This window comes from Dermacentor silvarum, chromosome 8 (assembly GCF_013339745.2).
Source record: "Dermacentor silvarum isolate Dsil-2018 chromosome 8, BIME_Dsil_1.4, whole genome shotgun sequence".
In the NCBI taxonomy this organism is placed as follows: Eukaryota; Metazoa; Arthropoda; class Arachnida; order Ixodida; family Ixodidae; genus Dermacentor; species Dermacentor silvarum.
Window position 1 is genome coordinate 114893899 of NC_051161.1, and position 17258 is coordinate 114911156.

A 17258-nucleotide genomic window follows, 5' to 3' on the forward strand; every position below is an offset into this window, starting at 1 on the left:
TGTTGGAAAAAAGAGAGAGAAGCGGTTGATAAGGCCAGATTCCTTATTGGCATAGGTAGTAGTACTAGTTACGTGCATATTTTTTCAAGAGAAAAAGAATACGGAGATGCATACAAAATGGTAGAAGACAAATATGCCTAGCATGGCTTTTTAACTCAAGCAGAATAGCTGACTGTCACCGTCACGTTAGAAAGAGGGTGCCAATAAATCATGATCATCAGACGGCCACAACCTAATGGCCTACGTAATTTTCAAGGCAAATACGCTGCTAACTGGGGAAATGTTCCGGAATACGTTATCTTCATGGTGCATGAAATGGACTAAATTACGAGTTTAATGGCTCTAGAATGAATCAAGTTTCTATGGCAAACGGTGTCCAATGCCCTTTTATAATTGCGCTAGCACTCTTAGGCTACTTTAAGGACTCACTTATCATAAATCGCCTATATAGGGGCAACGTTTTCAAGCATGCAATTTATTTGCAGGCAAGTGAAATTATTATTGCAACTGCTTGAGAAGCAGCTTCGATGGAAATTGAGTTGGTATTCGGCCAAACCACTCAACTAGGCAGGCTTTTTAACCGACCTTCATCCACTGCCAACTGGCCGATTGTTTAGGAGGGTTGCACCCGGGGTCACTTATTGTCCTAATTAAGGATAAAAAAAATCTCAAGAGATATAATGTCAAAGATGCCAAGCATGAAAAGATAACATACCAGCTAAGATAGATGATAAAGCATGCGAAGTTAGTACCACATTGTCCAAATACGGAGTCCTATGCAGCATAACGAACGCTTGCATACAAGTAATTGTCGCCACCTATTTTGTTACCCAAGTTTTATTTTCTATAAAGCCTATCTAAATAAGTACGTTACGCCAACTGCTCAAGCAAAAATTTCTAATATTACTGCAAGTAAGCCTGTGTTAAGGGCCCTAAAATACCCTAAGTGCTATTCTAAGTGGTTTATGAATGACACCCCACGATACTTGCTCTGAGAAGATCACATACGGTGTTGAGTTACATGTACTACTATAATGCCACCAGGTCACGAGCTGCGGCGAGCGCGAGCCAGTACTCAGGCAAGGAGAGAAGAAGAAGTTTTCGTTTTTGGGTCAGCCATCGTATTGGCTAGTGCTGGACTCTGCCGGTGCAGTCCTTCTTGCTATAGAGGCCTTCTGTTGCACGTGAAAAACTGGTAGAGGTGCGGTCGTATTGAAATCAAATCACCATTCCATGGGCTTAGAGATACTGCAAGTTGTCAACGTTACTATAACATTTCAGATGTCAGATTTGGTACAAAGTCTGTAGAGGTAGTTATTTTTGCAAGAGTGTAAAATAAAGGTTTTGAAACATGCGTTTGGTTCAGGACTAATGACTGGGGCTTTAAAGCGGATGGGCGATAGTGCTTTCGAGCAAACGCGATAGCGTTATTGGGACCCCTTTGCATCGCATCGTTCGCATACGGCAAGTAGGCGTTATTCACTGCAACAGGGAACGTGGGAAAACCAGCTCACAAAGACCAAGCTTAAACCGATCCCCTTAAAGTCGGCTTCACTTTTAAACTTTAATTCATTGCAGGAAAGACGTTTTCTTAGGGGAAGTGGTCTTATATTAAAATTTTTAGGGTCCTAGCACCTTTTTTTTTAGATTATTTTATTATTGTTTGCCATTGCCCCGACGCGCGGCTCTGGTAGAAATGCTGGAAAAGAGGTTTGGTGTTTGAGTTCCCTCGTAGCAGAATTAGGTTTTCTCGTACTTTCAAATTACAATCCGACGCCGATTGGTAAACACTCCGACGGCGAATCCGACGCCGATTGGTAAACACTCCGACGGCGAATCCGACGCCGAATGGTAAAGTCGTACTTTACCATTTGTCTGACTGATTTCACTCTGAGAAATTCAATTTTTGTTCACCAAGGCCTCGCACCACGTGGAGGGCCTGCGCGGTCGATCGGGTTGGACAATTTTCTCCGCCACCCGCGATCACACGCCGGTTGCCGACGCCGGATTTTCTGCGACACGGGGCCCTAAACGCTATTGCGTTAATAAATGTTTTGAAACATCCGTTTGGTTCAGGAGTAATGACGTCGGCTTTAAAGCGCATGGGTGATGGTGCTTTCAGAAAAATAAATATGCACATTTCGTATTGAAATGTGTCACCAGCTCTGTTTGTTGTTTGTTGTTTTTTTTGCGACACTACTCACCCACACGTTGTTGTCAGCGTTGCCATTTGAATGAAGAGAGTGGTATAAATTAAATTTCTCCCCCTCATAAATGTCAAAGTACGGCATTGCTAGCTCGCTCCGAGCTGCACATTATTTTTGTCGCTTTCGTCTAGTGAATTCATCAAAATATATTTACGACATTAGTGCGGCGCCATGAATATACAGCAGGCTTATTCTGCTTAGCAATTTCCACCTGCAAGAAAAGATCACAGACGCACTCGAAATTGTATAATATTCCTGATAGCTGATTTGTGATATGTTCCTGGAACAGATCTTATAACGTAATTGTTCAGCGGATACCGGATGTGCATGATGAAGCCTGGTCGTCTAATACCCCAGACACACGGGCGAAAGTAAAATGCTTTGCAGGAAACCCCTTTTGTTACTCCGAAAGACCCTTTGCAGAAAGGAGTTGCGCCGATGACACACGGCATCGCACGAACTTCTTTAGGTGGTTCCTCAGATGAACGCGAAAAAAAGCGTCGTTTGTTAGAGAACCAAGAGAGAAAACATTTACAAAAAGCTGCGCATGTATTTTGTATTTAGCGATTGCAAAACCTAAAAACATTTTTTCCTATTTTTTAGGGCTTATAATGCGCATATTCGCAATTCAACATGGCGGTGCTAGCGATGTGGTGCGAGCGTTTGACAAATCGCATTACCGCTATAGATAAATACATTTTCCAAGGTAAAAAAATACTTACGGTGCACCGTAGTTATGTAACACGTTTTCGTCTATTCATGAGTTGTGCACGCTGTATGCCAGAGTACACCTTTCCGCTCGAAAAGTAGATGCCCGATCTTCTTTCCCGCAAAGGAACTTTGGCGGGAGGGAGATACTACTTTGTCGTGCGTCACTGCGCTTGAACGCCTTTCCGTATGACGTCCCCTTACCTAAAGAACTTTGGAGTGCCCGTGTGTCAGGGGTATAAGACAAGAAACGTAATGGCATTTTGCTGACGCAACTCGCAATAATTTTTCAGTCACTGTAAACAGAGCGTGCGCACCACGTTGGAAAGTACATTGTGGATAAATGGAGGCCAATTACCACGACGTAATCACTCCCGAAGGACAGACACCTCATTTCAGAAAACGAGTTCAAGCATAAAGATTGCAAATCTGCAGTGCGCGAATATTTTTAATCGCAGACGTGAGGTTCTGAAATTTTGCGACATGCAAAACAACATGCAGGCGCGTCCTGTGCCTAGCGATAACGTTTAACATTTGTTAGCCGGTAAAAAGAGGTCACCGGTGAAAGATAAACATGTGCACGTGTCAATATGTATCCATAGAGAAAGAAATTAAACAAGAGAGGACATTAAATTAAACAAGAGAGGACATTCGGCAAAAACTGGCAACAGGAAACGCGTCGCACTATAGTACTGATGCCGAACGTTAGCTGCCGCGAGCATCGAAAAAAAAAAAGAAAGTTGAATTAAGTTAACAGACATTCTTTTATTTTTGAATTCTCTGCCGCGAAAACTAAAACGTTCTGCGTACAAATGAACTTAAATTTTGCGACCTATTTTTCTTGCCTTACCTAGCGACACGGCAATGAAGCGACAGATGCATGCGTAATCCGCCAGACACTCCACCGAAGCAGCGAGGACGGCTGCGCACACGTTTGAGCGCTCGCCCGCAGCGACCCGTCTGTCTCCTTTTTTAGGGGCGTAGCACCTTAAGATCGAGGCTTGTGCGTCTGTTGACGCGGTCCCTGCTCTTGCGTGGGCCGATCCCGGAGGTAGTGCATAGCCGCGCCAAAAAAAAAAGTGCCTCATTTCGAGATCCCATACTAACGAAAGCAGACGTCCTTTGCTTTACCGAAACGTGGAACGCGAGACTGCACATCATTGTATTCTTCCCCGTCGTCAGCACAGAAGGTGCAGAGCTTTCGGCGGGTGGTGTTGGGATGTACGGGAAATTGTCAGTGGATCTCGACCTACCAATAACGAGCTAATCTCACAACGCCGAACACGCTGCAATTATACTATCCGACTGAACCGTCGTCATGACAGTGTACTTGGCCCCGAATCTCTCCCGAGGCGACGCAGAAAAGTACTTACATCAATCTATCCATGCGCGAACACGAAGCACAGTACAAGAACAACCCCTTCGTACTTGTCGGAGATTTCAACGTAGACACAACGGACAACGACTGGGTTGTGCAGCATATGACGTCTCGATACGCTCCAGGATGCATTTCGTGTAACTGGAAACAACCAACAACCACCAGGGGAACGTGCATAGACCTTGTATTTGCCAACTTCTGGCTAGATCCGATGGAAGAACCATTGGCTCTACATTTCACGGACCACAAAGCAGTGATAATGAAGGGAAAACGGAATCCAGAACTCAACACGACATACGAGTTATGACAAACAAAACATTGTATATACTGTACACACGCGTTGTCACTCATTTACATGCGCGAGTGGGCAATGTCACGGGTGATTTACGGTAAGAACGATCCCCAGTGCTTCGCCCACTCGTCATGATCAACTTTCTTAAATGTAGCCTGGTTTCTTGGGCTCACAGTGTATTCTTGCGTCCCTTCTGCACTGGAACAAGACACCACTGCACTGTTGGACTACGGCAAGGTGAGAAATTTTGTTGAACAGTCTACGACGCAATTAGGCTTACGGCACGGGACCGAGACTTAAGACGCAGTTAGCGAAAAACAGCTCGGCCGTCCTGGCGCAATTAATTTCAGTTAATGAATCGTGCTGGGACATGTTTCTGACACTTCCTTGTGGATTACTTATTTCGGTTCTGTGGAGGGACAGTGGCCGCACAGGGAGCTGTGACGCAGTTGGCGAGAACCAACACGGCCGTGGTGAGTAGTCTAGAGCATCTTGCTAGAAGTTTGTGCCGCTTTCTCTGACGCCAGACATTATTGAAAAAGTAATTTCGTTACTTTTTGGGGCACTTTTAAGGCACGCTGGCCGCAAAGCTTGGTCGTGGTGACAAAGTCAGTTTGGCGTGTAATGAATCTTAGAGGGACAATTTTGTGACGTTAATTGTGGCCCCGCAACAACATATACCTTCTTTCGGTACTCATGCCTGTCGAGAGCGCGATGGGCGATTCCAAAGAGTGATAACATGGGAGTGTGTTGCTGGCGCCGGCAGAACGTGCAAAAGATAACGCCGAGGGACGCGAAGTCACCCGTGCATTTGTGCTAATAAATTGCAGGAAATAATGCCCGGAAATGGGGCAATGCTTGCAAATCAGATGTTTTCATATTTTACGGTATTGTTTGGGATGAGTCGGGTCTTTCCTACGCCATGTATGTAAAAGCGAATTGATTTTGTTTGTAATGCCGCCCATTCACCGCTTTCGTACGTTTCGCCTCTACACGCAGTATTCCTATATCTAAATATCAAAATGACACATCCTTGTAAATGTAACATGCTTGTTTTTTTTTTTTTTTACTTTCTTTCATCTGATGTTGTCCGGTGGAGCTTCATACGGGAACAACTGCTTACCTGGTGTCACAACGTTGGATGAACGCACAAAGAGCGCGGAACGAGCTTTTATATAGAGCAAAATAGATATTTCCTCATTTCGCAAGGGGTCTTGCGTCTACTTTGTGAAATTGCACGTGGCACAGATTCGATGGGACTTCACAAAATCGTTCGCAATCATATTTAGCAACTAATAAACCGATTCCGCACGAAGACCGTGCATGGTTGATCAAAAAAAAAAAGAATAAAAGGCGCAGCCGGCGTGCTACCTAGCTTTCAAAATGTGCGCGTCCAAAACCGAAAACGGAAGTGTTTGATCACGACCTCTTCGCGCTGCAGTCAATTCGGCCGCTGCGCTCGATGGGAGTGTCCGCTCTTGTTGAATTCCTTTCTGTATGATGCCTTTTCTAAGAAATTAGTTGACGTCTTTCTTAACATTCTCTTAGCAACGCTAATAGACGCACACAGTAGGTGTGCTAGCACCCTCAGCATGCTTCTAACGTCAAAACCCACGGTTACTAATGCCGTTTCCTGTAGTGATAGATTCAGGGGTAACAATAGTGTGAACTTAAACACTGCTATCGCACCATTTCCACGAACCCTTTCTGCCAAAACGCCGCTTCATTTAAAAGAAAGCCTATTACACAGCCATTTTTTTGAAATCTTGTGGCTTTCTGCGATACATTCATTGCTACTCTTTGGTTCCGTACCTTCGATGAAAATCAGACCACGTTAAAAAAATGCAGCCATTAACGCTTGATCACCTACCATTAATTTTATTCGAGTAAACAAAATAAAGGACCCCTAACCAACTCAGATATTTATTGAACATTTCAAGTAAACACGCGCATCTAGTTCGGAATGCCGTCACGATCAACGGTGCCAAACGCTGTAGCCGGTTCGCCGTCGGTATATTTGCCGCTAGTGTGGACGTGCCTTAACCGCTAGTGGAGAGTGTTTTGAGGAGCGCGTTGGCGATGACGTTTGTCACGTTACATTTGGAGGAGCACTCGGGAGACCAGCGAACGAGGAGAGTAGCGAAGGAAAGAGCAAAACGAGCTAGGACCGTGTTTCGATCATCAAATGCGTGTAACTCCGCTGTTACAGCACCATTTCTAAAGATTCTCGCGGTTACGTGTTCGTTGTAGACTCGTGCACAACTGCAACACCACAACTAAATGTCGACCTCTGGGTAGTTTAGAGGCGCTTTAAAACACTGACGGCATAGGTCACTGCGCACACTAAAAAAAAGCAAAAAACAAAAAAAAAACTTCTTTTAAAATAACAAAAACGACTAAACATGCCTGCGTCATTGTTGCAATACGGTGGGTCGATACATTGCTTCAGTGCTAAGAACGCCGTTGTTCATCGTGAGATGGGTGCAGCGGAATCCCGCAATGTCAAGGAACGATCGTGAAAGGTAAAAATTGTCATCTACACGAATATAGCACGCACTTGCTACTCGGTGCTGCAGGGGTGAAAATGTTTTTTTCGCGTGTGATAAAATTTCTTGCTGCGACAGTACAACCTTTTAGCCCTATTTCGAGACGTATACAACATCGTTCTACCAACTAATCTTTATTGAAGTTTTCTTTTAGCAACATTTGTAAGAATGACTGAATGATAGGGCTTTACGTGAAAAACCAACGATCTGATTATAAGGTATACCGTAGTTTGGGACTCCGGAACAGTTTTCACAATCTGAGGAACTTTAACGTGTTCCCAATGCACGGTCAGCATTTGTAACCTTCCGTTGCACGCCACCGCGATTTTCGACCCTCCACCGCAAGCTAACCAAAGGGATGCGGGCCAAACGCCGTCTCTGGAACCACCCTCTCCATCCGGTTGTCTGCTTTCACTGTGCTGACTGGGGTCCAACGAAATCATTTACATTTCTACCAGCTCTTTACCTCTCGGCAGCGAATTATATAAGAAAAATTCTTGCAAGGCACGCAACGCTGTCTATTTGGAAAGCAAACAAAAGGGACGTGTTGACCCTTTTTGCGCAGCAGTTTGCTCTAGAGGAACGAGATGACGCTTTCGGCTGCGCGCCATACGTTGCCTCAGCGAATGCGCACGAATAGGAAACCATCACTGCTTCTGCCCTGTTTGTGCGGTCAGCTGTCGGAAATGCAAACTGGTGTTCGCTAATGCACTGTGCCCAATTGATGCTGCAAAGTGTGTAACACCAAAGGGAAGACGTGTGTGGTAGTTCGCTCCAAATATAGTGATTCGCACAATAAAGAATGGAATCGACCTGTGTTGACCGCCCTTCGCAATGCACGGCTTTACTCGAGGATCAAAAAAGATAATTTATCCGCCAGCGCCATATAGCTAACCTCCAAAGAAAGGACTTCCACTCTGGAACGTCTGAATTTAAGAGTGAGTACCGCTCGTTACAAAAGGAAGTACGGCCACCTACTGACACAGTAACTTTCTCGCACGTTATCTACACTCATCTACCCCTACTCACACTTACGCCCAGCCTATCGCCACCGTATGAATAATAAGAGAATGGGCGCGCACTTCAATGTGCCGAAACATCAGTGACGGTGACTATAACTACAGCACACGAATGTTCAAAGCTGAACGTTTCGTGACGGACCACAGAGTAAGCGTGGAACTAGCGATAATACGTCTTTGCTACAAGCAACCGCAAAGTACAGAACATTTACATTCCAAGCCTTGTGTGCAGCAAGAACAAATATATTGTAACTGAGCACACCAGCGAGAATAAGCAGAAAATAATGAGAGAGTGACCGCACCGACGAACTTCACCGAGTCAGAAATGTGACAAGCTGCTGCTTCTAAGTAATTGCGAAATAAAGAACGAAGAGCAAAACACACTTATCCTGATTCAATTCCTAAGCGGGTAACTTGGATAGGTTGGAATGCATTTTTAGCCTCGCTTTTAGAAGAAGTACCACATACGCTGCTCGCGCCGTTTCGACAAGGCGTATTATTATTATTATTTGATTTGTAAACATATACACAGGAAAGAGAAAACGAGGAGCAAGGCTGGAAACTGCCACCAGAAGGGTCACAACGCCTGCGTACTCTTCAGAAAGGACGAGACAAACATAGAAAGGAAATATAGGAATGAGGGTAGGAAAAAGAAAAGAAAGAGCGAGATGACAAATCTCAAAGAATAAAGTACAACATACAGTAGGACCCGTCCCTGCAGGTCATGACAAGGCGCAATGACCTCTGAAAGCACTTACATGTCCTCTAAAGATGTGGCCAAAGTTTCATGTCGTGCACACAGTCACCGTCTACGATATGCGTCGAAACGGATGTTTGTTGCGCCGTACCGGCGTCACGTGCTTGCATTGTAAACATGGAAGCAGCTGAGGCAAGCATCGGACGCGTCACCACGTAATAAAACATGGCAGCGCCCACGGGAGCGCCGCAAAAAGCGTCAATATGCACACTATATACGCACGATAAGTGACGGTACTGCACCGATAGCGCACGAATGCATGGTCGAAGCTGAATGTTTCGTGACGGCCGACAGGAGTAAGCGAGTTACTAGCGATAATACGCATTTGCTACAAGTTATTACACTGTGCAGAAGAGCTACGTTTGTAGCTTTGTGCGCAGCAAGAACAAATCTAACGGAACTGAGCACACCCTTGAGTGAATAGGCAAAAATTATGATATAGTTACCGCGCCAAGGAACCTTACTGAGTCAGAAACGTGACAAGTCGCTGCTTCAAACTATTTGTTAAATAAAGGACGAAGAGCAAAACACCACAATCCTGATTCAATTTATGAGCGGAAAGTTTGGATAGCTTCGAATACATATTGTTACGGCCTCGGAAGTTGGTTAAGGTAGCGTTTAATGATGAAGGCACAACGGGACCCTTTAACAAATTTGTTGGGTCCCAAAAGTGTGTACTTTCTAATTGTATTGTTTACTTATGTTAAATAAACTTTCAATAATGATGAAGGCACAACGATTAGAGCCTTGGGATTTACTGGTTCGTGCAAATCGTAAGAGGAACGTCATCCTCCTCTTTCTCTTCACCCGCTTTCCTCACTTTTCACTGGCAGTGACACGTCGTAACATTCCTCCTCTCCCAGACGAAGCCCGCCGGGCAAGGACTTAGTTGACGTCTTTCTTGACATTCGCTTAGACGCACACAATAGGTGTGCTAGCAGCCTCAGCAAGCTTCTAACGTCAAAACCCACGGTTACTAATGCCGTTTCCCGTAGTGATAGATTGAGGGGTAACAATAGTGTGAACTTAAACACTGCTATCCCATCATTTCCATGAATTCTTTCTGCCAAAATGCCGCTTCATTTAAAAGAAAGCCTACTACACAGCCATTCTTAGAAATCTTGAGCCTTTCTGTGATGGATTCATTGCTACTCTTTAGTTCCGTACAGTCGACGAAAATCAAACCACGTCAAAAAATAAAATGCTGCCATAAAAGCTTGGTCACCTAGCATTAATTTTATTCCGACTAAACATATTAAAACACTGGCACCATGGGTCACTGCGCGCAAACACAAAAAAGGGTTTTAAAATAGCAAAACGATTAAACATGCCTGCGTCACGGTTGCAATACCGGGTGTCGATTCGTGGATTCAATGCTAAGTAACGGTGACAATTCATCGTGAGATGGGGGTTCAGCGGAATCCTGCAATGTGAAGGAACAATACTCAAATGAAAAAATTGTCATCCACACGAATATAGCACGAATTTACAAAGGAAACCCGCACGGGTTACTTATCCGGAAGAGTACTTATGCGGAAAAGACAGAAATCAAGGGTGGTCTGTCTTTCAAGCGAAGAGGGTGTCACCAGAGTGACCCCACAACTCTGGATAGCTTACTTGACTTTATCGTTAGGACTTAATGGCTTACGTTGCACCTCAGGTTGACCATCTTTGCTTGAACAAAAATTCGGCGACAGATCGCAGCAACACACGTAGTTGAAAAAAAAACTAAATCAGTTGACCACATCTTTTTCGGCGCACAAGTTTTTGTACCATGTCATGGAAACAAGCTAAACAGGAGAAATCGTGACTATACCGGGTAATATACTCATGTGCAAACCGCGTGCGTCCTGTCATCGCGGAGGCGGTGTTGCCTGGTTTGTAAAGAGTGACCTTAGCTATATTATACTGCCTACGATTACAATAATTTCTTTTGATATCGAAGCACTATTTGTAAAAATAGAAAATTGGTATACCATAGGCGTGGTATATCACCCTTCTAACTCAAGCCTTGCCTCTTTTCTAGATAACCTCGAAACAATTTTTCTACTTTCCGAAATCACCTGGCTATACCGGTGGTAATTGCTGGTGAGGTGAATATAGATGCTCTAATAGCAGTTCACAAGGATTATACTTACCTTCTAGAGTCATCCAATTTCCGAAATTTATTTTCTCAGCCGACGCGCGTCAAAAGCACATAGGATAGTCTCGTTGACCACGTACTAACAAACACCGAGTCCGGCATTGTTAGCAGACAGTATCGTCAAGCGCTGTCAGATCACATGCCTGTTTTTACGGCAGTTACTCTAAGGAAAAATGATGCAGTCAAGCATTTAACTAAATTAGATAACGAATGGCTTAGAAATGAAATTATTGAGGCATGCTTCTAAAAGATTTATAATGACAATGCAGACATACAGTTTTGCAAGCTATCCAATTTGCTAATAAGACTGATAGGTGAATGTACCAGAACTTGTGATCGGGGTTCTTATAACTAGCCTATCCCTCCATGGACGACGATGCAGATCCTAGAAATACTAAAATCGAAAGATAATTGGTACGATAAATGGAGACATAATCCTAATTACTACTTCAGCCAATATAAAACATTCCGTAATAAATCGGTGTTTACGATGAGGGCCCCAAAAAGATTTTTTATTCGCAATGGTTCAATTAAGCTGCCGGTGATCCTAAAGAAATGTGGCGAATAGTAAAATGAGTTATAGGCAACAGTTAAATAAAGTGCATTCTTCGTCCCACCATTACCGAAGACACAGCTTGAAGACTTCAGCACTTATTTTACGAGCGCAAGTGCAGTCCTAACAGCTTAGCTTCCTAAAATTGATATTGCACCTGCTAGTCCTCCTCCAAATGCAATATTAAACTCCTTTGTCCTTGGAAGCATATAAATTACTCACGTTGTGTTGACTGCTTCAAATATACAAAACTATAAAGCTACATGCAAAGATGGTATTCCGGTGAGGTTGCTTAACGATAACATTGATTGTCTAGAACCAGTATCATGTAGTATATTCAATCATTCTATTGAACAAGCAGAGCATCCACTGCTTCAAAAATTGCTAATTTAATTCCGATTCACATAGACGGTGACCTGTCTGACCTTTCAGATTAGCGGCGGATATCAACGTTAACTATTATCAATACTTTAAAGAAAATATATCAGTAGGCATCAAATAATTTCTAGATAAATACAACGTGCTTTGTCATAAGCAGCATGGCTTTAGATCTCGGTTCTCGAATACTACTGCAGTTTAGAGATACACGTGACAATGCAACTCAATAATCTAGTCGGTGTAAAATACACTAGTTGACGTAAAAAAAAGGACAATTGACACTGTGGATGATTTATTTCGCTAGACAAACCTTAAACATTATTGGTTTCACGGAATAGTGTTTGATATTCTTTCAGGATTTGTTGTGGCATTCCACAGGATTCCGTTTGAGTTCTTCTACTGTTTTACTTTTATATATATATATATATATATATATATATATATATATTAACGACAACAAATTACCGACTCTGCAGAAGTACTCATGTTGGCCGACGACACACGTGTTGTTGTAATAGCGAATAATGTCGCTAAACTTAGTCAAAAGGCAAACATGGATTTTGCTAAGGAGAAGGAAACACGTAGCGCTCGCTTGTTTGCCCTAAGCAAGGAGGAACCTGTCCATGGGGAAAACCCGCCACGACTAAACTGGCACTGTTTATGATGATTGTGTATTATTTGCTGTCCTGCGGGCTGCATTACAATGACGGCAGAACGCAATAACGACCTTGTACGTGTGGTAAGGTGAAATTTAGTAAATTAGAAAGTTGGCGTACTACAGACAACCGGCCGATCTGCTATTTCTGCCACCTTCCTGGCCATGCCGCACGCTTTGCTATCGCCGCGACTTCCGCGCACGTGACGCGACCGAAGTTCAGGCTACGCTCGTCCTCAGCCACCACAACACCCGGTTTCGTCTGGCCCGGCGCATGAATCTGTCTCGTCAGGTCAATGCGCCTTCGGCTCCCCCTGGTCGCCGTCCCCACGTCGCCGTTCACTTTCGCCCATGCTCCGTCGCACCTAGCCCGTCCAAGGGGAAAACTGACCGTCGCAGTTCCGGAGGCAAGAACTGCGCTCATGTCGAAAACTGCAAGGCCTCGGTGTTTTTCTGCTAACGAGATCAACGTGGGTATTGAGAGTGTCGCATTTGAAGCGCTTGCTGATACCGGAGCTGCTGTCTCTGTGCTCAGTGGCACACTGTGTCGACAGTTGAGAAAAATTACGTTACGGCTATCTGACTCCTCCCTGCGTAAGGCAACCGCGCACCACATCCAGCCTTGTGTGTCATGCATGGCTCGGCTTGCCATTTAGGATGTTTTATCTGTCGTTTAATTTGACATGTTGACACCATGCTCACACGACGTAAATCTGGGGTGGGATTTCCTTTCCACACATCGTGCCGTTGTTGACTGTGCGCGTGCTGAACTTGCTTTATCGCCGATATGTGATGCTCCATCTGAGCCATGTTTATCTCCGTTTCCCCGAGTGGTCGTCCCCGCGGACACTGATATACCTCCTTTCTCTTCTGCTGTTGTGCCTTTCTCTCGTTACTCCGCGCGCAATTCTACAGCTCTGTTTTCACCCTCCGAAGCCTTTGCCTCTCGCAAGAACTTCCTGCTTCCTTTTGCCGTTCTCACGCTTGAGAACTTTTCTGGAACCGTTTATGTTACGAATCGGTTATCATCATCCGCCACTTTATTCCGTGGGTAATTCTGGGTCGACTTGAGGACATTGACTCCGTTTATCCTCGTTAATTGCCCGATGCTATGACCGATCTTCCTGTCACCAGTATTACTTCTGCTACTTTAGGTGCTTCGTCATCCTCGGATGTCTTCAACAAATCATTGATTGCGAACTCTCCTACAACCAGCGCATAGAGCTTTTGGAGCTCCTCAACCGTTTCAGGACATCTATTGACCATAAATAGCCTTCTTTGGGCCGCACATCCGCCATTGTTCACCACATTGATACCGGCACCCACGCACTTCTGCGTGGGTGCTCTGAGTACGTCCGCTCGTGCCCGTATCGAGTCTCGCACGCAGAACGCCGTGTCATTGACGACCATGTTAATGATATGCTTCACTGTGGCGTGATACAGCCCTCATACAGCCCTTGGGCCTCACCAGTAGTACTGGTGAAGAAAAAGGATGGTAGCATCAGATTCTGTGTGGATTATCAGCGCATTAATAAAATCACACGCAAAGATGTTTATCCTCTGCCCGGAATAGACGACGCCCTCGACTGCCTGCAAGAAGCAGAGTTTTTCTCTTCCTTGGATCTTCGATCGGGGTACTGACAAGTACCTATGCAAGAAGCTGACCGCCCAAAGACAGCATTTGTCACTACCGATAGGTAATATGAGTTTAACATAATGCGACTCGGCCTTTGCAATGCGATTGCCACTTTCGAACGCCTCATGGACAACACCCTTCGCGGGATCAAATGGTGCCTGTGTTATCTGGATGACGTCATAGTCTTTTCGAAGGACTTCGATTCTCATCTCACCCGCCTCACAAGTGTTCTGACTTCCCTTGGCGATGCTGCGCTGCAGCTCAGTTTGAAGTGCCATTTTGCTGCAGGCCGCCTCACCATCTTAGGCCACGTTGTTTGCAAGGATGGCATTCTTCCCGACCCAGCGAATCTTCGAGCCATCGCCGAGTTTCCTCGGGCGACTACAATGAAAAAGCTTCGCAGTTTTATCGGCCTTTGTTCGTATTTTCGCCGGTTCGTCTGCAACTTTGCGTCCATCGCTGCTCCTTTGACACAGCTTCTTGCCGACAACCAAGACGTATCGGCTTGGTCTCCGGCTTGCAACGACGCATTTCCCACTTTACGTCATCTCCTAACTTCCCCTCCTATGTTGCGCCATTTTGATACGGACGCGTTTGCAGAAATCCACACGGACGCAAGGGCCTCCGTGCTATTCTGGCCCAACGCAAGTCTGGGTTTGACGAGTACGTCATCTCTTACGCCAGCCGCACTCTCACCAGAGCAGAAGCAACCTATTCTGTTACTGAGAAAGAATGTCTGGCCACTGTTGGGTGATCACAAAATTTCGACCTTATGTCCACGGCCGACCTTTCGACGTCGTGATTGATCATCATGCCTTGCAATGGCTGTCTTCCTCCAAAGATCCATCTGGTCGCCTGGCTCGTTGGGTACTACGTCTGCAAGAGTGTGACATTTGCATCGTCTACAGGTCTGGCCGTTAACATGCAGTCGTTAACATGATGCTGACGCCCTTTGCTGCTCTCCATTTGCCCATGAGCCTGCAGCTGCGTCTGTCCTCAGCTACGATGCTTCGTTCCTCACATATGTCGACATGCCATCTGAGCAGCGCCAGGATCCTTGGATAGCTTCAATCCTAGAGTTCCTGTCTGAGCCATCGCCGCGTACCACCAACCGCACGCTTCGACGAACTGCTCGTCACTTTACCATCCGCGGTGGGCTTTTGTACCACCGCAATGACCTATCTGAGGGCCGTGAATAGTTGCTCGTGATCCCTAGCCGTCTACGTTCCGACGTCTGTGCCTCCTTTCATGCGGCCCCGCGATGCGCACATGTCAGCGTATTAAAGACCCACGCACGCCTGCGGCTTCGGTACTACTGGTGCGGAATCTACAGCTTCGTCCGACAGTACATCCGCTCGTGCTCTGAGTGCCAACGCCGCAAGAGCCCACCTTACTGAACGACTGGCCCACTTCAACCCTTGCCCTGTCCCACCGGCCTTTCGACCGCATCGAATAGATTTGTACGGACCCCTTCCGAGTACTTTAAATGGCAAACGCTGGGTAATAGTCGCTGTGGACCACCTCACGCACTACGCCGAAACTTCAGCGCTTCCGTCTGCCACATCACGTGAGGTGACCTTGTTCTTCCTCCATAACCTCGTTCTTCGGCACGGCGCGCATCGTGAGCTACTGAGCGATCGCGGACGTTCCTTCCTTTCTGAAGCCGTTGGAGCCCTTCTACGTGAATGCAACATAGTTCATCGCACTACCGGCGCCTATCATCCCCAAACCAACGGCATCACTGAGCGCTTTAATCTTACACTAGGCGACGTGCTTGCTATGTACGTTTCCGCTGACCATGTACCAATTGGGACCAGATCTTACCCTTCGTTACCTACGCTTACTACAGCGCCACTCAGTCTACCACAGGATTCTCCCCATTCTTCCTTCTTTACGGCCGTGAGCCTTCCTCCTTCATAGACACTATCCACCCTTATCAACCGGATGCCTCCGAATCCACGACTCTATCTGAAGTAGCAACCTATGCCGAGGAATGCCGTCAGCTCGAGCGCTCGCTTACCTCGCGTTACCAGGCCCGCCATAAAGACTGTCACGAGCATAGCTCCTCTTCGCCATCATATTCATCTGGCACATTGGTGTGGCTTCGCGTTCTCTACTCCGCTCCGCTTCTTCGCTTCTGCGAATGGGTAGAAACCATTCGCATTGACGAAGGTATACGACACCTACCAAACAGCAATAAGCGTATACATGTTCATACTCAGTGTTCATTTTAGAAGAGATGATTTGAGGCCTTTACACTAAAGCAATGTCACATAGCACAGTTGCTTTTTTTCATATTATTCTTCAGTATCCCTTTAAGAGTTGGCGGCGGAATGGCGTTGACGTCTTGATGAATGAACAGAAGAAATTAGAATGTGTGTGCAGCTGTAGAAATAAAAGTGGGAAAAGGCCACACATGCGGTACGATAATGCTTTCTTCGCGCTACAAAATGCGGACGCACGAAGTCGCCCAAATGAACACTTTGACGCGCATGCATTACATTGCATTGACGGACATGCATTGAAAGACATGCACATGCATTACGACAGTTGTGACCCTAAAGGAATTACTTCCGCTGAATTATAAATGATGTAGTGGTCTGACATTGCGTGACGTGCCTAATCCAATGCAGCTCGTCTGGGTAGCGTGGCGTTGAGGTTACCATTGTTCTTATCGGTACAACTGCGAAGGTAAACTATGATGTTCTACGATTGTGTGCGCAGATTCGCAGAGTGTTCAACTGTGTATGCAAATGCGCAGATAGTTCCATTGTGTGAGCTGGCTTTCCTGCAGCGCGCTTTCGGTGCTCACCGAAAACGCACTCAGTGAGACATAAAAAACTTCACTTGAAAAACTTGACTTCGCCCACAACTCTTTGGGATAGGAGGATGTAGAAAAAGAGTATACCAGCTCAGGCTAGGACTGCGCGAAAAGAAGAGGAAGTGGGAACGCAAGGGAATATCGCCTGCTGTATGACGTCTCGAC